This window comes from Ictidomys tridecemlineatus, chromosome 11, assembly GCF_052094955.1.
Source record: "Ictidomys tridecemlineatus isolate mIctTri1 chromosome 11, mIctTri1.hap1, whole genome shotgun sequence".
NCBI classification, from domain to species: domain Eukaryota; kingdom Metazoa; phylum Chordata; class Mammalia; order Rodentia; family Sciuridae; genus Ictidomys; species Ictidomys tridecemlineatus.
In genome coordinates this window covers 71,339,817-71,363,315 of record NC_135487.1, presented here as the reverse complement: position 1 = coordinate 71,363,315, position 23,499 = coordinate 71,339,817, and the positions used below count along the sequence as shown (strand labels likewise).

Below are 23,499 nucleotides of genomic sequence, written 5' to 3'. Positions count from 1 at the left end.
GAGGATAATAATAAAGACTCGGCAGGTCTTTTCCTCAGAGCTTTCAGTGATTCCAACAGCAAAATTGGTGACATCGTTTAGTGTACTAAGAAGATACGTGATCATTCTGGAGCCATTATCAGCCCCTGTTAGAGTCTTTTCAAATCCAGTGCTTATTGTGTATGTTATGAATAAGGGAGAACAAAAAATTATGCATGCAGGGCCAAATTCTCATCTAGCTCTGGACCCCCATGGACCTCACTTTGAAGTCAATAGGAGCTCAGCAGGAGGTGGAACAAGATGAGAATTTGGAAAAGGAACTGTAAGAAAAAGGGATAATTTTCCCCGACCATATCATCTTTTGGTGTGCCTTAAATGCTTACACAGTGCCTAACCCCAATTCATTTTTACTTCAGTCTCAATAAAATTGCAGATTTTTTTTTTTTTTTTGCATCTCTATGTGTGTATACTGTAGGTCATTTTCAATGGGAAGAGAATTGGATAACTTCAATTACTCTCCTGTAAGCTGTTATTATTGAACTGAGCCTGAAGTGCTTTATTTTCAATAAAGAGGTATTCATATAATACACTTTCATGCAAATTTGGATGCTATAGGTTTTCAAAGATTTTCCAGAAAGGACATTTTTTTTTCCACTGGCCCAGATAATTAACCACTCGTCTTTGTGCCCTTGCTTTCTTTCAACTAATTTTTTAAATGGTTTTGTCCACCATGGGATGGCTATGCAAGTGTGTGCTCTCCTAGGAAAACAGTGTTTGAAGTCAACAATGCAGCTTTTGTTTCTGAATTCTAATATACGCCCCCCCTAGGATTCGAATTGTTTTGTACACACAATGGTAAATGAATGTCCAGAGGGGAACTTGGAAAAACAACCTGCCTAGGAGCTAGAAACTACATCTTAGACAGTCAAGGGGTCCCCCTACCTTTTTTCAGATTGGTGCATACCTTCTGATGGAATGTGCCCTTAGAAATCCACCTTTTAAGGTAAAACTCACTGAGATTGCACCATTTCCTTTTATGAAGCAGCCAGACGGCCTCAGAACAGCACACCTGGATGTGTGTTGATGGAATGTCCTGTAACGTAAGGCCATTAATATTCATGGGAACATCTAACATAATTCATGATGGTCTATGATATATGATAGCAAACAGCATCATTTACTCTGAACCTAAAAAATATTGACAAAGACAAGTTCCTAAACACTGATGAAACCTTGTATTTTGTGTTATGATTTCTTGGTTTTATACTTGGTGCAGTTTTTCAATTAACTGCTCAGTATTCAGAGCAATTATTCATTTATTATAGTCAGCTTAGATACGGTAAAGATTAGAGGAGTAAAACAAATCATTTTAGTGACACTGGCTAGTGATACATTGTTATTATTCTGATTTTTATTTATTTATTTATTGGGCTCTTGCATAGCAGGATTTATAGCCCCTACTTTTGAATGCTAAGTCTTATTCCTTCCTTGTGTCTGTTTTTATGGCTTTAAATAAGCAAAAACAGCCATATGATTTGAACTGGAGTTACCTGTAGGATTTATCAAATGATAGACATGTATACAGATACCAATTTATACAAACACAAAAACATTTTTTTAAAATTATATTTTGGTCAATGACAAGATTTTCTCAGTTATACGAAATACGTATCTGGTCTTTTTTAAGTGTGAAGATTCTCAGAAGTGTTGAATACAGAACTGAATTTATGTAGAACATAAACTAGGCATCAATATATGAAGAATCTCATAAAAAAATAGCATGCAATTTTGAATATGAGTAAACCGAGGTAACTACACATATTAGGTATTTGGGAGTTAATGGCATGAAGCACAATAGTTTCCATCAACCTGGCAGTGTGGTTTTCCCAGTGTACTGGAACCACATACCCCGTAATGTGTCATTTTGTTTCTAAGGGGGGTTTACATGCTTTTAAAAGTGTCTCAGATTTTGGCAAAGTTTATTTTATGCATTATGCATAAAAGTTGTCATCAGGATTTAACAAAGCATTTTGCACAGAAAGATTAGAAATAAAAATCTCTGCACACCAAAATGATTTGGATGGTTTTCTTAGATGGTGTGAACTTAAAAAAAAAATTAGCATGTATCTTACCCCCTTTCCAAATTCCATAAAGATGAAAAAGCCCCACGGTAAAGAGAATTCTAAGGCACAATCCGGGAGCAGCAGCTCACCAGTGCTATTTTATTTTCCTTTCAGTTAATATTCTGTTTATTGGTTGTAATGTTAACAATTGGGAACCCAACGAAGCTGCAATATTTAGACAAGGAATTGTTGGGTTCAATAATATATGTGAGGTTATTTCCTACTTGAGAAATGTGGGTATTGCAAGAGTTGACCTATTTGATAATGTTTGGATTTTAGGATTCAGGACCCTCAGTGAAGTAAAACTGACATTGTGGGTGAAGAGAAGAAATTGGTGGAGACAATTTCTTCCTGCCCTGACAAGCTGATAGGAAGGAGAAACTGTTTGGATGGTAAGCTTAAAATGACTATTTTACAATATTTTCTGTTTTAACAACTTTTTAATGCTAGGCACATGCTAGCCCAGGGTTCCATAGGAGCAAACAGGGCTCTAGAGGAGCTGCCTATGTGTAATTAAGTCACTCTAAGGACAATACTAAAAAAAAAAAAAAAAACAAGAAAAATCTTTGTTTAAAAACAGATGGAGGAGTAATATTAAATTAAAAAAATGGATTAATTGTGTCCCAAAACTTGAGCCTTGAAATGCCTCTTCAGGGTTTAAATTGAGAATGCCACTCCCATTTTGTCTCCCTACACTGCCCGGCGAGGGTCCAGTTGTGGTTTCCCTCTATGTGTGTTTCTTTGTAAGAATGGTTATTCTACCACTGGCGTTACTGAGGCCATTTCTGGTAGCTGCTGATATGTCAGCCTTCCTAATTGATATCTTCACAAGATGAGTAGACTGAAGTCTCTGCTTTTGATTACTATTTTGGGAGGTGTCATTATTGCTGAATTCAGGGTGCAGTCCTTGGAAATTCACTTTTTTGGGATTAACCACACAGTAGTAGCCCTTGGATAGAAATAGTAAATAGCAAATAGATGAACAAATTGTGAGCAATATGCATGGAAATTCAGGGATTTTGCTCTTTTCCACTCATTGGTGTGTCCAATAAATTTTTTTCAGGTAGCAATTAGCATTTGGTTAGTAATGTCATTGCACATCATCATCATCATCATCATCATCATTTTGTCATTATTTACTATTCAAACTTTGGCTTTTTAGCACTGAGAAGGTTTAAAAAATAAGCATATAACTTGCTCTTTTAACTTTGGTTCACAATTTCAAAAAACTTATTTGGAACTGATTAGTTTTATTTCCTGATTTTTCAAGCACCACAAAGCCAGAAACAAATGAAGGCCCATAAGCTTTCCACTGTCTGCCTCAGTTATTAAACTGGGCTCCTCTTAGCATGTCTTTTATCCACATGCCGCCACTATATATATATATATATATATATATATATATATATATATATATATATATATATATATATTTAAGAAGACTAGTGTCTGGATAAGAGCATAACATTGAATTGAACAATCATAACCATTCTTTAAACTTGCATAGATCTTTAACATTTTCAAGCATATTTATTTCTGCTATAATTGGATTCCTATAACATCCTTTTAAAATAAGAAGAAAAGGAACATTTATTAAATATCTTTTGTACCAAATTCTTTCAACATATTATCTCATTTAATCCTTCCCATAGCACTATTAAGTTACAATTTCCTGAATTTCAGGAGGAAGATTAGGCTCACACAGAGTGCGATTTGCCCTGCCTTCCATTGTTAGCAAGTGGGGGATTCACAGTTTGACCCCTGATCTATGTGGCTCTCAAACTTTTAGTTCTGTCCACTTTGCAGGCAGAGGTAGGGTGAGATAAGATTATCATCTCAATTTCTTGGTTGTCCAAAATTGAGATTTAGAGAAATTAATACCACCACATAGGCTTGTATATATGTATATTTGTTTTTGCTTGTTTCCTACACGTGCATACTTTTTCTGTAACATCTACCTTTCTCTGAAAATCTGGTCAGGAGTTGATGCTTTACTAGCTGGTTCAACTCCTCATTTATGGAGCACCTTCCCTGCTCCCTTTATTCTGCTCCCTTTATTTCTGTCTACAGAGATAGTGGAAGAGACAAAAATCAGCAGGTGTGTGTCTGTTTTGTGCTGCTATAACAGAATATCACAGACTGGGTAATTTGTAAATGAAAGAAATATATTTCAAACAGTTCTGGAAGCTGGGAAGTCCAATATTAAGGTTGGCATCTCGTGGGGGTTTTCTTATTGAGTCATCGCCTGGAAGAAGCTAAGAAGGTGAGAGATGTGTGTATACATTAGGAACCCACTAGCAATTTCTCACCTACTCTAGCCATAATGGCATTAATCCATTTCTGAGGGCAGAGTCCTCATAACCTGATCACCTTTTGAAGGTCCTGCTTCTTGGCACTGTTGCATGTGGAATTAAGTTTCCAACACATGAACTTCAGGGGGCACATTCAAGCCATGGCAGCAGGGAAGGGGATGCGATTCAGCCCAGACCATGCGTGTTTGTTTCTGCCTGTGTGCATTTATGGGTTGCATTATTGTCTGGTGGGTTTTATGTTCAATACCTATTTGAGTCAATGTTGCATTGCAGCTTAGCATAGCTAATATTTTTTTGTGAGTGCTGCCTCTAAAATCAGATCAATACAATTAAACTTTAAGCTAGTGATTTTAATGTGAATATCTTAATACTTGGCGCCAGAGTTGATATTTTAAATCTGATATATTGGAAAGAATAAACATCTTACAGGAGCACTAATGGAAAAAGAGTAGAAATCAGGCAAACCTGATTTGGATAATAATCAGCCGGTCAATTATTCCATACCATAGAGACTGGTAAGGAACTATTTCTGTCTTATGTGCCTAAGAAACATCACTGGCCATCACATGCTTTGGTAGTACTCAAAGCACTGTTATGTGCATGAAGTGTAAGGATGAGAGATTGTTTGACTTCTGAAATATTCTTCAGCTTTCCTGAATGGGTTAGGACTGAGTTCCAGCACCAACTTTCAAGAATTCCTTATCTTCTGGTGCTGACATTAATGGCGGGTAAGGTACTTGGAAGAGACTCATTAACTAGACATACATAATTTCCCCATTTCACTTATTTCCAAGGGCCCATCTGAGCACTTTTCAGAGATTCCTTTTAGGAGATGGACTTTACAGGAGTTTCCAAATGGAGAAGGTGTGATGAGGTTGGGGAATATATATGGTTCTCCATTTATTCTGTATCTTTCTCAAACCACATTCCACCATCCTCATGCCCCCCACCCCCACACGGAATGTAGCCCTAGATTCTTCAGTTTCCTTGGTCACACACCTCTTCTGTTTTTCATCACTTGACTTCCACTACTTCTGTTCAGGCCTTCACCACTTCTTGATTCAACTGGGGCTTTAGCCTTAGTAGCCTCCCAACTGGTTCTTCTTGCACAATCCTTTTAAAATTTTTTTTCGAATCAGATACATGACCTCAGAATGCTCTTTGATTCATTGTACACAAATGGAGCACAATTTTTCACTTCTCATTGTACATGAAGTAGAGTCACACCATTTGTGCAATCATACATGTACCTAGGGTAATGATGTCTGTCTCATTCCACCATCTTTCCTACCCCAATGCCTCCACCCTTCCCTTTCCCTCCCCTTTGCCCAATCCTAAGCTCCTCTACTCATCCCATGCCCCCCCCATCCCCATTATGAATGAGCATCTCCCCTTATCAGAGGAAAAAAAAAATCAGCCTTTGGGTTTTGGGGATTGGCTTATTTCACTCAGCATGATATTCTCCAAGTTCATCCATTTACCTGCAAATGCCATAATTTTATTCTCTTTTAATGCTGAGCAATATTCCATTGTGTATATATCCCACAGTTTCTTTTATTTTTTTATTTATTAGTTGTAATCAATTATACATGACAGTAGAAAGCTCTACACAAAGCTCTTTCGCTTCTCTGGTTGTGCACAAAGTAGAGTTATACCATTGTGCAGTTATACGTGTACCTGGAGTAATGATGTCCTTCTCATTCGACCGTTTTTCCTACCCCTGTGCCTCCTTCCCCTACTTTGCCCCACCTAAAGTTCCTCCACTTATCCCATAAACCCCCACCGTATGGATTAGCATCACTTATCAAAGAAAACATTTGGTACCTGGTGTTTTGAGATTGGCTTTCTTTACTTAGATTGATATTCTCCATCTATTTACTTGCAAATGCCGAAATTTTATTCTCTTTTAATGCTGAGTAATATTCCATTGCATATATGTACCATAGTTTCTTCATCCACTCATCTATTGAAGGGCATCTAGGTTGGTTTCACAGTTTGCTATTGTGAATTGTGCTCTATAAACATTATTGTGACTGTGTCACTGTAGTATGCTGTTTTAAGTCCTTTGGGTATAGACCAAGGAGTGGGTCAAATGGTGGTTCCATTCCAAGTTTTCTAAGGAGTCTCTGTACTGCTTTCCAGATTGGTCCCACCAGCAATGTATGAGTGTGCCTTTCTCCCCACATCCTTGCCAACACTTATTGTTGCTTGTATTCTTGACAACTGCCATTCTGACTGGAGTGAGATTAAATCTTAGAGTAGTTTTGATTTGCATTTCAATCTTCTAGACACCAATCTGAAGATCAGCTAAAATTGCTTTAAAAAATCTGTAAAGAATTTTTAATTGCTTGGAGAATGAAATGGAGATGTCTTGGTTCACATCAGAAGTCTCCATAACCAGTGCTGCCTTTGGAGAGTTGAGTAGAGGCATTGTTAAGGGTGCAGGCTCAGCTGACTGAAGAGCTCCCTGATCAAGTGTGATGTTGAGCATTTATTTAACTTCTCTAAGCCTCAAGCTCCTCACTACTTGGGGAATACAAAGTGAGATGGTGAATATAAGGCACCAAACACAGCTCCTGGGTCCCTCAGTTAATGTCATTTATCTACATACTAGCCACATCTATCCAGCATTTGGGGGGTATTAAATATATGGTAGGTATTATACCAAGTCCTTTTGATGTTTTACATCATTTAATATACAAAATGATAAATTATTATAATATGTCAATAATATACATAAAGACACCAGTGTTCAGAGAGGTTTGCCCCTTGCCTAATGTCATACAACTAGATAGTACCAGAGTCAAAATTGGAACCCTAGTCTCCCTGACTCTAGATTCTGATCCTTAAACTAAAACACATTTCCATCCATGCTTCTCTGCCTTTGCCATGCAGACCCTAGACTTCCTTTGCACCATTTCATAATGTGAACATTTTTCATATAGTTCAAGGCTAAAGTCAAATGGGGCCTTCAAAGGAGCTGGGTAGCAACAGAGGGAGAGAAGTGGAAGTGATAATAGTAATAATGGGTTGTCAGAGAGCAGACAGAAAATGTCAAAACACTAATTGTCTATCATTAGTAGCATTTTAAGTTAAAGTTGTCTCCTAGTTATTTGTTTTTGAAAATAGTAACTTCTTGATGTCCCCAGTTTCTAATGTATTGTTCTGTTCATGCTGATGCTCAGTACAGCTTCTTCTGAGCCTGTACAGGAATTCCTTTTTCCAGGGACATGCAACTCAGTAGTCCAGAATGTTCAGATGAAAATGGAGGTTGAGAACGGGGCTGTTCCTTTGAGTGAAGCTGAGATTTACATTATACTGGGTGGGTCCTGAGTGGCAATGGGAGAGAATCTGCCAGGAGGAGCCAGACCTATGAGACTGAGTATGGGGATGGGAGACTGGGAGACTGGGGAGGAGTCACAGAAGACAGAGTGAATATATCTGAGTGCCAGAGGAACATAAAAAGTTAGAAGCTAAGTACTAGCGGTCAGGTAGACAATAGCTACAATTTTTTGGAGGGGTGTTCATGAATATATATATATATATATATATATATATATATGAAAGTTGTTCTCATATTTCAGATTTGGAACTGCTAGTAGTAAAAAGTACAGTCCTAGTTTCTAATCTCAGCTAGAGTACCATTGGCTTGTTACTAAGTAATTCTAAGTCTCGCTTCCCACATCTGTACAATGTGAACATCAAAAGACTCTCTAGCTTACCTAGGCTTACCATGAAATGGAAATAGAAATAGATAAGAGACTTGAAATTCAAAAAGCAATTTCATAGTCTTCCAAAGTGTTTGCATAGGTATAAGGAATTGCTGTTTCTATTAATGAAGAATAGGGCAGCATCCTGCCTTCAAGTAGCATTTCATTGAGTTGTAGAGACAGAGCATCCACTCACTTAAGAAGGTGAGGAAAAACACAAGGCCCTACCTACTGAATGAATGCAGTAAGACCATTGAACTTTTGTAGGAACTCAGAGGACACAGCAAGATTATTAAATTAGAGCACTAGTTGATTATTGAAGATGATTCAAAATAGAAGGTTAGACTGGAATTAGACTAAGGAATGAATTGGAACAAGAAAATTGGAAAGAACTAGCAGTGGGGCCCAAGATGTGGGGGATGCTGGCAGGACCCATGCTGATGAAGCTGTTTAAAGGATTTTAAGCAAAGGGAGGAGATCAGGAGGCCTCAAGCAGCAGGCGCCATGTCTGTGATAAAGAACTGATATATGAGGGGCTCCTTTGCACTTCGTGAGCACAACCTGGAGGCCTCAGCATGGGTACCCTCCACCCTGCCAAAATTTAATTTATGCTCTTCTTCTTTGTTAAACTCTCTTGGAAGTTTTGTCAGGAGAAAAATTAGTATTATACATTTTCTAAAGCTAAAAGCTTAAGTTCTATCAACATAGTGTATGGTACAAAGAAAAAATGGTATGAATATTTGATATGGGGCCAAAAAGAGGTCTTACAGATTAAATATTACAGAGGGCTTAGTCTTCTGAAAACCAATTTTTAAAGACCTTATTAAATTTGTGGTAAGAGTCGTCATGGTTCCTATTCTGTTGTGAGGACGGAGCTGCAATTTTGAAAAGCACGGGGCAGAGAGATGATACAAATAATAATCATTGGCTCAAGCTTTTTAATGGTAAAAAGATGACTTGATTCTCTGAAGAAGTGAACAGGCAACATTTTCTCATTGCTGTTAATTATAATTTAAGACAGACTCAATTTTGTATTAGTCACAGATGTTTCATTTCTCAGTTCATATATAATGTGGTACATGGAATATCTCCAAAGAGATTTTAGAAGTGTTTGCAGTCTTGTCCATCTCTTTACCACTTGGTGTGGTCTTTTCCAAAAATCATGACATTTGGAAAGAAACTTAGAGAAGTTTTGTAGACATTTTCAAGACATTTTGCTTTCAATGGTCTCTAAAAATATTCCTATTGAAAGTGAAAATTGGGAACATGCTCTGAAAAACAAAATCAAAATGTATATTGTGTCTTTAGAAAGCCTGGATGGGGAGTGGCTGGGCTGTGTTCCAGTGAAGGGGGAAGGGGCACAAATGCGTGATTTCTGAATTGATGTTAGTGATAGAAAACTTTAGGAAGCTCCAGTACTCCTATGGCTATTAAGCAAAAGTGTTTTTCAAATTATTGGACCAAGCAGCTAGTTCCTAAATTATTCCACTGTGGATTGTTCTAATCAGGGAGAACTTATCAGTAAGACAAATCACTCGTGAAATTGTGATAGGTTTGGGGATGTTCCAAGATATGGCAGGTTTGGAATGAAACCCCCATGAGGAGGCTGGGAAACTTGGGTTGTGTCCGAAGACGGTTCAGAATCACAACTCATCTTTATGTCATACTGCCACAAAGAAAATGTGAAACCCAGTAATGCCTACATTTTCTACTATGGTAAGATAATGTTATTTGGAAAATAAAAAGAATCACCATCGGTACATTATAAGGAATTTTTCTTGGGCTTTGTTGATAAAAATTAAAATTGCTTGCTATATATCAAACCTTTCCCCCAAAGAAAATGCCATATTGAAAGAGTATCTAAAACATAATCAAATGGCTTAATTTTTAATAAAATTTTTTATTGTGCATATTTAAAATATACAATGTGATGTTATGGGACATGTATAGAGAGTATAAAGGTTACCATAGTGAAGCAAATTAACATATCCATCATCTCACATAATTACTTTTTGTTTTCTTTGTGGCAAGAGCAGCTAAAATCTCCTCATTTAGCATGAATCCCATACACAGCATAATTTTATTACCTCTCAACCTCATGTTGTTCATTAGATCTCTAGACTTGCTCATTCTACATATTTGTTGTTTTGTATCCTCTAAACTGCATCCCCCCACTTCCTACCCTGCCCTTGTTAACACATTATTTTGATTTCTGTCTTGGTACGTTTGAAGTTTTTTTATTTTCAGATCTCACGTGTAAGTGAGATCATGTATATTTTTATTTCCCGGGCTTATTTTACTTAACAAAATGTTAAGTGTCCTTTAGACTCATTCATGTGATGGCAAATGATAAAATCTCATTCTTTATTTTTAAGGCTAAATGGCTGAATCATATTCATATACATAGTACTTTATATATGTAATGATTTCCCTGTTGATTAATATATTGAGTACATTTTCTTATACCTGCTGGCCATTTTTTTTGTCTTCTTTGGAGAAATGTCTACTCAGATCGCTTGACTATTTTTTAATTGGATTATTTATTCTTATACTATTGAGTTGTATGTATTTTTTATAAAATTAGAGCATTACTGGCTTATCAGATGGATAGTTTGCAAATCTTCTTTCCCTGTCCAAGAGCTGATGTTTCATTCTGTTGTTTCCTTTTCTGTTCAGGAACTTTTTAGTTCTATGTAATCCTATTTATTTACTTCCTCTTTGATGGTCTAAACTTTTGGTGTGATATCTAAAAAATATGATGGGGGGGCAGAGCATGGGAGAAATGGAGGAACTTTAGATGGGGCAAAAGGGAGGGAGGGGAAGGGAGGGGGCAAAGGGGTAGGAATGAGTTAGACATCATTACCCTAAGTACAGGTATGAAGACACAAATGGTGTGAAAATACTTTGTGTACAACCAGTGACTTGAAAAATTGTGCTCTATATGTGTAATATGAAATGAATTGCATTCTGCCATCATGTATAAAAAATTAGAATAAATAAATCATTTTAATAAAGAAAAAATAGAGCAAAGAAAAATAAAGGCAGTCATGCACTTTGACTGGATCCTTATTTGAAATACCAACTCCAAAAGAGCTTTCAGAGACAATGGAGAAAATTTGAATAAGGATTAATTTGTAGAAATAATCAGGGATTTTTCTTCTTCTTCTTCTTCTTTTTTTACTGTTTACAGAAGTGGTTTAACATAAAATCTATTTACAAAGTGTTATTCTGCTACTTATACTTTTACATCAAACATTTCTAAATGTGTAGAAACTAGTTCACTATGTACATGGCACCATTAAGTAAAATTGCACATATGTAAAAAAAAAAATCAAGACCAGTGTCTAGGAGTTTTTCCTCTCTTTTCTTCGGGGATTTTTATAGTTTCTAGCCTTACATTTAGATCTATCCTGTTTTGAGTTGATTTTTGTGAATGCTGTAAGATAGGGTCCATTTTATTTCATTTTTGCATGTGGAAATTTAGTTTTCTCTGCACCATTAACTGAAGAGCTCTTCTTCCTTCACTTTATCTTCCTGATGCCCTTGCCAAATATTCATTAATGATGTATGTGTGAATTTATTTCTGTGCTCTGTATTTTGTTCCTCAGGTCTATGTGCTGTTTTTATGCCAGTGTCTTAGTGTTTTGATTACTATAGTTCTGCAATATAATTTTAAATCAGGAAGCATGAAGTCTTCAACTCTGTTTTTTTCTTTCTCAGCAGTGTTTTGGATATTTCATCTTTAGTAGTTCCATGTGGATTTTAGAATTGTTTCTATTTCTGTGCAGAAAGACATTAGAATTTTGACAGAGGTTGTGTTGAATCTGTATTTCTTTAGACATTTTAACAGTATTAATTCATATAAACTATGAGCACAGGGTATCTTTCTATTTTATTTGTATCTTCACTAATTTCTTTCTTCCATATTGTATCATTTTCAGTGTACAGATCTTTCACCTCCTTTCTTAAATTTATTCATAGGAGGAATTTTTTGTGCTGTAATAAGTGTGTTTCTTTGATTTCTTTTTCAATGAGGTCATTATTTGTGTATAAAAATGCTACTGATTTATTGTGTTGATTTTGCATCTTTACTGGATTCATTTATTTAATTTTAACAGTTTTGAATGGAATTTTTGTTTTTGTTTTAATGTTTTAAATGTATTGGATCATGTTATTTATAGATATAGTTTTACCACTTGTTTTCTGGTTTGGAGGCCTATTTAACTTGCCTAATTGTTCTTGTAAGCACTTCCAATATACTGTAGAATTGAAGCCAGGGTGGACATATTCACTTTATTCTGGATATTAATGGGAAAGCGTTCAGTCTTTGCCTATTCATTATAATGTAAACTGTAAGATTTTTAATAATTTATGTATGTATGTGACTGTATGACCAATGTGATTCTACAATATGTGTACTCAGAAAAATGAGAAATTATATCCCATCTATGTATGATATATCAAAGTATATAAGTGCATTCTACTGTCATATATAACTAATTAAAACAAATAAAAAATTAAAAAATAAAAATAAAACATTTATTATGTTGAGAGTTGTTATCAAGAAAGGATATTGATCTTTGTTGAATTTTTTTTTTCTGTTCAATTGAGGTGATCCTGTGGATTCTCCTACACATATCCCCAGTACTAGGGATTGGACCCAGACATACTTTACCACTGAGCTATATTCCTAGCCCTTTTAAAATTTTTTTGTTTTTAATTTTTGAGACAAGGTCTTGCTGTTACTAAGGCTGACCTCAAACTTGGGATCGTCCTTTCTCAGCCTCCCAAGTCTCTGGGATACAGGCAGGTGCTACCACTGCCAGCTGATCAGGGTTTTTTTCCTCCCCTTAATCATTCATTCTGTTAATAAGACGTATTACATTGACTGATTTGTGTGTGTGTGTTTTTCTCTTTTCTTTTTTCAGGTGCTGTGGATTAAACCCAAAGACTTGTGCACACTGGGCAAGCACTGTTATCACTGAGCTACATCCCCAGCCCTGATTTCTATATGTTAAACCAGGCTTGCATGCTAGGATAACCCCCACCAGCTCATGATGCATTATCTTTCGGATGTGCTGTTGGATTCAGTTTGCTAATATTTGATTGAGAATTTTTGTGATAGTGCTCCTCAGAGAGGTTGGCCTGTAGTTTTCTTTTCTTGTGATATTTTTGGCTTCGCTATCAGGATGAGTTGATGCTGGCTTCATAAAGTGCATTTTTAAATATTCCCTCAGGCTCTTTTAAAAAAAATTTGTATTAATTCATCTTTGAATATTTAGTAGAATCCAGCTATTCAATCATCTGGTTCCAGGCTTTTCTTTGGGAAGTTTTTTATTACTTCTCCAATCTCTTTATCATTATTTGTGTGTTCAGACTTTGTATTTCTTCCTGACTCCATATTAGTAATTCATATTTTTCTAGGAATTTCTCTGTATCCTCTGAGCTATCTGACTTGTTGGCATATAGTTTTTCATAATAGTCCCTTGTGATCCTTTTTATTTCTGAGGTATCTGTTATAATTCTTCACTTCTATTTTTCATTTTATTTATTTGAGTCTTCTTGTTTCTTAATGAAACTAAGGATTTGTCATTTTTTTCCCAGAAAAACAACTCTTAGTTTTATTCATTTTTTTTCTGTTCTCATTTTGATTTATTTCTGTTCTGATTTTTCTAATTCCCTCTCTTCTGCCAATTGTGAGATTAGTTTGTTCTTCTTTTTTTCTAGTTCCCTGAGGCATAATGTTAGAGTATTTATTTGGAATATTTCTTCATTTCTAATGTAGGCATTTATTGCTATAATCTTCCCTTTTCATACTGGAGATATGTATGATTTTCACATCACTATTCCAGTATTGGAATGTTCTAGTTTCACTATATATTTATTTCTAACTGTAAATTTTATACTCACACATATATTTATGAATGTAATTATGATTCTTTCATTTCTACTTAAAAAATTCCCTTACACATTTCTTGTGAGACAGGTATAGTGGTAACGAATTCCCTGAGGTTTTACTTACCTGTGAAAGACTATTTCTCTCTCATTTATGAAGAACAGCACTGCTGAGTATTGTGTTCTTGGCTGGCAGAATTTTTTTCTTGAGCACATTGAATATATCATCCTATTCTCTCTTTGCCTACAAGGTTTCTGCTGAGAAATCCCATGCCAGTCTAATGGAGATTCCCTTATAGTGACTTGATGCTTTTCTTTTGCTGATTTTAGAATTCTCTCTTGGACTTTTACTTTTGACAGTTTGATTATAACCTTGAAGAAGATCTCTTTGGGTTTTACCTGTTTGACATACAAAATTTTTTTGAGCATCATATCATATTTATATCATTCCCAAGACTTGGGACACTTTCAGCAGTTATTTCTTTGAAAATGCTTTCTTTCTTTTAGTCTCTTCTTTTTCTGGACCTACCATAATGCAATTATTTCTTTACTTAAGGGTGTCCTATAAGTATCTTTTTTTTAAATTATATTTTTCTGCGTATACCTCAATGAATTGTATCAAAATGCCTGTCTTCAAGTTCAGAGATTCTTTCTTCTCTTTGATATAGTCTACTATTGGAGCTCTTAATTGTAGTTTTTATTTCATTGATCAAGTTCTTCAGCTTTCAATATTTCTGTTTGGCTTTATTTGTTGAATTTCTTCTTCAGATTATGAATTGTTTCCCTGATTTCATTGCATTGTTTATTTTTATCCTGTTTATTTCACTGAGTTTTTAATAAGACCATTATTTTGAATTTCTTTGCAGGCAATTCATAAATTTCCATTTCTTTGGGGTTAATTACTAGAGAATTATTCCCTTGGTAGCGTTGTATTTCCTTGCTTTTTTGTGTGTTTCCTTTTCCCCTATAATGTCTATGTAAATACCTCTTAACAAATTTTGCAGAGTAGCTTTCATAGGGAAGGACTTTCACCTGAAAGGGCCTAAGGATGCTGGTTGGGAGGGTGCAGGTTACGTGTGGGTGCAATATTATAGTTTTCATGCAGCTTCTTCATTTGTTAACTAGCAATGACTTTGTCACTAGCAATGACTGAAGGTTCCTCAGTACTCTGGAATTTTCCACAGGAAGAAATTCTTCCTGGTTCAGAGTGACCCTCACTGGGAGAGGGCAGAGGCAAGGTGTTTTCTCAGTCTTTCTATATGTCATCCTGGTTTCTTTGTTCTATGGACACAGACTTTCTGCTATTTCTTTGCTATTCTCTGGTGATGTCCTTTAGATATTTTGGTCAAAATTTGTTTTCTTTTTCTTTCTTCTTCTTCTTTTTTTCTTTTTTTGTGGTAGAGAAGAGTGCTAGGAACTTCTAGTCAGCCATCTTGCTGATGTCATACCAATGGTTTAAATTTAAGACAAGAATATATGAAAACTGTTTTTGTAAGGACAGTAAAATCATGGTATTTAAAAATATGTGATAAATTCATATGCGCATGCATAAAAAGTTCTTTAAATATTATTCTTATTCATTTTTCATCTTTTTTATATGCATTAACTTTGCCCAAAAAGAAAGGCTTGTGAATTTCCATATTCAAAATTTGTATATTATGTAATTCACATCGTTCTCTAAAATTCATTTGATATATCCAGAGCCAATGAAGTTCAGGCAGCTAATCTTTAGAATAAAGTTCTTTCACAGTTTCTCCATGATCTTTTGAGTATTTCTAAAGTTTGAAATTGAGTGGTGAGACACATTTGAATAAAATCTTCAGTAATGAATTTTCTTGTCCAAAGTTCTGAATCATAGTTGGAACTCTTGATACAAACTGATGCTTTTAGAGAAAGAACTGGAGGCAGGGGAGAGACACAGGGGAAGAAGAAAGAAGTAGGATAATTAAAAAGATTATAGAAGTAAGTGTGTTAACTTCCCGTTACCATACAAAATGCCTTTTTAAAAAAGAGAGGTTTATTTTGGTTCTCAGTTTTAAAGTTTTAAATCTGTGGTTGATTGGCCCAAATGTTTTTGGACTTGTGGTGAGGTGGTACATCATGCTGAGAGTGCATGGGGGAGAAAGGCCATCTATTTCAGGGCCAGGAGTGAAAGAAAGAGGGCACACAAGGGCCAGGGTCTCATATCCCCTTCAGGGATATACTCAGAATGACCAGAAGACAACCCATTAGGCTCCACTTCTTAAAATGTTCTACCACCTTCCAATAGTGCCATGGGCTGGAGATCAACTCTTTAACACGTGGCCCTTTGAGGGATGCTTATCTAGCATAATTATCAGAACAATGATTAAGTGGGAGGATTGTTGCAATTGTTCATCAGCTGTGTACCTCTGCTCCAGAAGTATTGCATTCTTTCCACTGGAGAATGGCATATTAGCATTGGTTATTGTATTGTTTACTCACTACTGAATATCTGGTATTATTCCTGGTGAAAGTACCAAACTGAGAGTTGGAAGGTTCAAATTCCCTTGATAGTCTTGCTTTTTCTTTGTTTTAGGGATAAAAACACATCATATTTTTTTTACCTTGGTTCCTAAAATTATAACATATAGATGGTAATAAATTCTTTGCATGGATAAATAACTGTATGTCAGTTAATTGTTAGGAGGAGAACAAACTTAACTTTAAGGCTAAGACTATGAATAGAACCAGTGCACTGGGAAGGGGGGTGGCAAATTTGGAGGTTCTCAAGTTCAGGCTTCATTACCAAATAGATGAGGATGACAGAACAATCACATAGTTCACCTTATTTTCAAAGAAATGCATCTTCAACTCTTTGTGATTTCTGGCTAAGACAATATATGAGACCCTTAGCATTTCAAGCTAATATGTTGAAACGTAAGTTTAAGGTATAAAAAATGTTGCCTACAATCAAGTTCAATTCTTTAATGTAGCTTGGCAGGTCGGTGAACTTGTGTGATGTCCTGTATTCCATAGGTGATCATCAGGACTTTTTGATACTGGCATGTTTCATTTCGGGGTCTTTGAAAGGCAAAATTCTGAGTGCTGAGTGAAATCTTTTTGTTTAAGGAGTCTTGATACAAGGGAGAGTGTAGTCAACCATTTCTAAGGTGATGTGTTGTACACACTTCTGGTCTGAGGGAGGGTATCAGAGAAGTTTTCTGGGGTCCCCTTTCCAGTTCTTGTTTTTGACCAGATTCAGGGCACAAGATTCCTAGTTGAAAAACAGTCGGTTTGGAGGTATAGCTGCCCTCACTGCTCAACTTTAAACTATTTTGCATTAAGGTTCTTTTTATTTCTTCAAACTGTCTTATCTTTCTGTGTTTATCTATTTGCTTAGGAAAAAATAAAAGAGGAGTTGAATGATTTTCAGAACTATGTTTGCTTGCTCAGTATGGTAAAATGACATTTAAAGAACATTCTAAATTAATATTTTTTTCCTCAGAAGTTTCATAATATGTTACTATGTAACCACACAAGAGAATTTTGTACTGACAGATTTCAAGACTAAATTTAGGCAATGTGAATTCTATTGTCTGGCATTCTATTAAGCTCAAATCTCTATTAAACTATTCTTCAATATATCAGTTATCTATCGCAATGAAAATGTTGTGCAACAACCTCAAAAACCTAAGGGGCGTGCAACAGTAAATATTTATTTTTACTCATGGGTCTATGGGTTGACTGATGATTCTGCTCATCTGAAGTGGGATTGATGAGACTCTTTGGTTAGCAGCAGGTCAGCCAGGCAGCTCTGTTCTCTAGCATGTCTGAGGCATTGGCTGGGAAAATTGAGTTGACTTGGCTCTGCTCCACACAGCTCGTCCCCAGTAGGCTAACCTGGCAGATACACACGGTGAAGGCAGACGAGCAAGAGAACCAACAGAAATGTACAAATACGTTTTCGAGCCCCTGCCATGGTTAAATGTGTTCCTTTTTTTAATTTGCCAAGGCAAGGCACGTGGCTGAAGCAGAGTCTGAGTAGGAGGAAACTACAAAATTATGGGACAAAAAGTATTTATATATGAAACCCATTAAATGAGGCCACTAACAAGTTTAATCTGACCTGACGCTTCCATCGATGGTGTAATGATAGTTTCACAGTCAGCTTTGTGATTCATTATGATCTTGAGGTCCATTCTCAATGAAAAAATTTACATTGTTGATTTTGATATGAAAGACATTGAATCCTATTGTCATTCTTTACATATTGCTGACCCGTCGGTGGGAATTATTTATTAACATCGTGACAAATGTTTGGTTAACCACATGCTGTATTTCAAAGCCAAATCATATAAGAATGTCTTTTGTACGTGATATTGGTAAGCTTGCAGTTGGATTAATCGCATGAAATTGGAAAGTTTTTCCCTAATTTGATCTTAACAGCTTGAGAAAAAATTACTTTTCCAACAAAAGAAGAATTGCATTTGTGAATACATGGGTATATGATTAATGGAAGAGATCTTAATTGGATCTCTATGGATAGTGTGATGGAATGAAACATTAACAAGGGAGCCAAGGAGAGTAGAGTGAATGGGAAATCAAAATGAGGGGTGAGAATCCAAGGTCAGGCCAGATGGGTATTGATACTACTTAGGAAGTGGTGTGGCACAGTCCCCTTCTCTGCTCCACCTTTGTTTTGGATCTTATAAACACAGTCCAGTTGGCTCTGCTGACTCTGGGCAATGACAAGTTATTGATGAGAGTGAGTGCCATGTGAATAACTGCTTTTTGAAGGTCTCTTCAGACCCTGGTAACTGGAAGCAGCACAGAAGGAGAAATTGATGGCCCATATTCAGCTTTTGAATAGTAAAGCTTGAAGAGCTTTTAGGCACTGAACAGCTTGAGGAAAGGCAAGATAATGGAACATAATTGTACTGATTATGCAGTTGAGGTATGTTAAGGAACAATCTGCTAATTCTGCTGAACTGTGGTATTTTGTGGCTTCGGTTAATATTTTCAGTTGAGGAACAAGAAATTAATTTATTGGATCTCATTCAAAAAGATGATCTCTGATAACTGGCTCTAGCACCTTAGTGTTTAGCAGTTCAAGGCTCTTCTCAAACATTATCTCTAACCCTTCCAGCATCCTGCTGTGTATGTGGGTGTCAAGCGTTATGAATAGGAAAACTCAGTGAGTAATAAGCGAGTTGCCTAAGGTTATGCCTAAGCGAAGCTCTAATTTCTCTTCTTTACTAAGCCTATCTCAGATTTTTTTTTTCCTGTGGCTCACATTATCTCAGGAGGCTATAGAGCCTGCTGAGATAGAACGTTTAGAACTAATATGAGAAAAAATAAAGGATCTTAGTTACTAAATCATTTCATCTGAGACATATTTCCAGATTAATTCTTGTTTTTGGTAAACAGCAGATATGGGAAAGAAAAAAATATATTTTTTGCTAAAATATAAAAGTGATTTGACTACCCTCTTTTAAGTAGAATCCATTCTTTTACACTTTATGCTTTTTTGATAATGTGTATAATCTAGGAACTCTTCTCCATGGATGACTTGATGATAGGCAAGAAGATTCTTCCCTTGATTTGCTGAATTACTTTGTCATTTATGAAGTCACTCTCTTATGGAATTCAAGTTCTCCTCTGTGATATCCAGTGCTGCTTATCAGGTATGTCCAGTTCCTTCTGGGCTGAGGGTAAAGTTACACTTCCAACCTTCCTGGGTTTAGCTGTGGCTGTACAGTTTGCCTTCACCTATGTGATGCACGTTATTTCTGGGTAGATGGCTTTAAGAACAATGTGTGATTCACCACACTCTCTCATTAAGTTCAGCATCATGGTCAGCAACTTTGGGTGACTGTCCATTTCTTAGGGACCCTGAATGACAGCAAAGAACAGAATATCTCTATCAGTCTGCAGTAGCAATGCAAGATTAACAAAATAAAGTCTTTTCTAAGCCTCTGAGAATTGGGAGTGTTTATTACTATGGCATAATCTAGCCTCCCTGGTGTGACATAGGCATGGGAACCTAGAATTTTGAGTTTGGCTTTAACAAGTAACCTAAAATACAAGGCACTGTAGCATGTGTTTATTGCTGTTGGTAGTGTGTGTCAAGGCATTGCAAGAAAGACTCTGTTATTCCATTTTTTGGGAAGATGTGTTATATTTGCAAGTAGGAGTAAAAAGAAAGACTTCAGAAGTTTGGGGATTTGTGTGATTTCTTCTCAATCCCAACAGTAACAGTAAAAAGAAAAAAAATATTATAAATTCTTATAATGGTTGTAATGGACACCTATTATTGTAACTTTTGGCTTGATGAAGTAGATACCTAGCAAATACTTTCAGTTCGTTAAAAAGGCTAACAACAACAAAAAAGAGTTGAATTTGTGGGTCTCCCAGAGAAACATTATATGTCTAAATACCAGCAGTGAAGCCAGAAAATCATGTGTGAGGATGGATATCAGTAAAACAGAGGAACATAGCAGATCTAAGTATTGTCTATCATACAACTAGAGTATCAGTATATGGAAATTACTAGAATAGAAAGATGAAGTTTACTAAGTTTTTCAAAAACTTGTACCACCTAATAAATCACAAGTTCAATACTTAAAATGTTTCTTGAAGTTATAACTGTCTGTGAGTAAGAAGTGAGTTAAAAAGCTGTTCGGCCCTCAAGGAGGGAATGGTCTCTGATATCCACATTCTATATGACCAAAGAGTAGAATGGAAAATGAGCAATATTCCAGAAAACAAAGACAAGAACCATTGAAAACAATGAGTAAAGAACAAATCAAAGCCTAATCAACAATATTCCTCATCTCCAGGAATGGGACCCTCAAATATGTGCCCAGAATTTTAGACCTGTCATTGACCAGTAATTTCCGTTAATTCTCTGCTTTCCTCTTTCTGAGTAGAGTGATGACAAATGATGAAGAAACCACTTGTGCATTATCTCTGGATCCTGGGCTTGATGCTGTTTGTTAATCATGACATTTTTGAGTCTTTCTCTTGGGTAGGGGTGAATATGTTTTGTATGCAAGAATGAGAATGATGACAAAATATCTGGAAATCAGAAGGGCAGATGGTGATAGTCATCAGCTCCATTTAGCAAGATATTCTGGTTCTCTTTATGGACAAATGGCAGGTTTGTATTTTCTTCCTCCCTTTAGTCAAAGACATATTAGCAGAAATTACTTCCAGGAGAAAGCTTAAAAACCACACAATGTTTAACCATACTCTTCCTTTGATATGGCTACTAGCAACTTTCAAGAATCCTTCTATTAGGTCAAATCCTTGTGGACCATGATAACCTAAAACCTGCATGGATCATAGTTTGTTTGACAAATAAACCATTGTTGTTTTAAGCCATTATTATTTTGAGGGATTTTTTTTATTACAGTATAGCCTACCCTAGCCTGACAAATACACTCCACAGTGAGAAAATAGAGATATCAAATAGATATTGATCGAGCGCATTAATTTTAAATATTCTGTTTTAATATTCAACATTGGCATATATCTTTTTCATAAAACAAAACAATAATCAATAAATACTTAAGATCCTCGAAAGCAATCTTACTTTCTCTATAAGAAAAATGTCTCATTACGAGTAATATTATAAAATGCCATTTTGGCTGAATACTAATAATGCTAAGCAAACCTATGGAGCTCAGAATCTGAACAAGGGATAGATACACACAGGCAGAACTTAGAGACATTTGTATCTGTAAGTATACAAACCAATTTAGGGAGTTAATGGGATTTCATTATTTCTAATTCTGAACTTGATTTCCTTCTGGGACCAGAAAAATTCTATTCTAAGGGAAGTCACTAAGAACACAATACATATGTGGGTGTGTTTCAAGTGCTACAGAATCACTGTACACAGGCAATCCTTGGAGCTGCCAGGACATCACATTTGAAAAAAAACAATGTTTTCTTCTGATATATAAATTCTATAGTCCTCAAGAATTATGGATAGGTAAAAGTAAATTCCTCTGATATGGGCATGAGCCCAGATTCCACCCTATTCCTCAAAAGTTATTAATAGCATGCAGTGCTCAGTGCTTGTACTTAACAATATAACAGCATTATATTCTGTACTTATATTTACAAAGCAATTTTATAATGTCTCTTATTTACTTTATGATATCCTGCATTGCCTAGGGAACAGTAACTTAGACAGAATCAGCCAACCACAATAACAAGTGAGGCATATTTTATTATTGCTCTAATGGTAGACTTTTGATATTCAATTACTCAACAGTTGCCTGGTGCTTGGGTCTGAGACTGCTTTGAGCGATTGATTTCTACTTCATTCATGCCCTCTTTACATGGTATAATCAGTAATCACTTGGTAAGTGCTACTAAATTCCAATACAATACAATTGGTTTTGGTTACTTCCTTGACTCATCAACAAATACCAAATTTATATGAATAAAAAGTGAATTGTAGCAGACTGATTCTCAAATTTGTCTGCAAATTGATGTTACCTGTGGGATTTTAAGAGATATTAACTGAGTTGCCCCAAGAAATTCTGATTTAATTACTATGGGCATTTTTGAAATTTTCCAGACAAAATCTAACATGTAGCAAAAATAAGAGTAACAAGTGTAATGGCTAAAAGCACAGGCTTTAGAGTGGTTCAAATCTGCATTTGTATTCCTGTTGCCTTCTTACTGTGTAACCTTGAGCACATTTCCAAATTCTCTAAGCCATCATTTCCTTATCTTTAAAGTTAGGATAAAATGTTATTGTAAGTTTTATGTGGTTTAATTCACATGAAGAGTTTTAACATCACTTGGCACATAGAAGGTACTCAATAAATGTTTCAACACAGATTATTAATTTAAGATTGAGGGGACTTGAAATATTGATAGGAGTTGATATGTAGAAGAAGGTTAAATATTTCAGAGAGGTAGTAACACATTTAAAGTTGTGGAGATGCACACAGGTCTGATGCTTCTGGGAATGAGGTGAAATTCACTGTGGCTGGAACGTGGCAGCGATGAGATAGACTACAGAGACTTGAGGTTGAAGACCTTTATTGAAGGGAGGTTCTGAGGGTCCTGTCTTCTTCATTTTAGGGCTTAGGTTTGACTCTTAAACTAATGGTGGTTCTTAACACTTAGAATTTGGACATACACATGCAACTCTATGTACTTGCAACAGAAGGTGAGTTATGTCACAGATAATGTAAAAACTAGATTTACATTTATCCATAATGTGCCATTATGCTCCCCCACTAGTGTACTGGTATCTTTCACTGAGTATGGAACAACAGGGCAGAATGCGGGAGGCATGCTTGCAAGTATTCATAACCTCCTAGTCCAAATATCTTGGGCACAGGTCACACTTATTGAGGGAATATTATTAACGGTGAGGATTCAGACTTATTTTTGTGTTATAACATGTGATTGCAGAAATATATTGATTATTTTTATTTGTGGCTGAACTTCTGCTTCAAGCCATAGTAGAGCAACTGGTTCTGGACTAGTCTTCCT

At 35.9% G+C, this 23,499-nt stretch overlaps 1 long non-coding RNA gene across 1 annotated transcript; it reads left to right on the top strand.

Moving 5' to 3' along the window:
* The first annotated feature begins 2,382 nt into the window (after positions 1 to 2,382).
* On the top strand, positions 2,383 to 20,235 carry LOC144367730 (uncharacterized). Its single transcript, XR_013427255.1, has 2 exons — positions 2,383 to 2,494; positions 19,529 to 20,235. It is a non-coding gene; the product is annotated as an uncharacterized LOC144367730 (long non-coding RNA).
* The last annotated feature ends 3,264 nt before the right edge of the window (positions 20,236 to 23,499 follow it).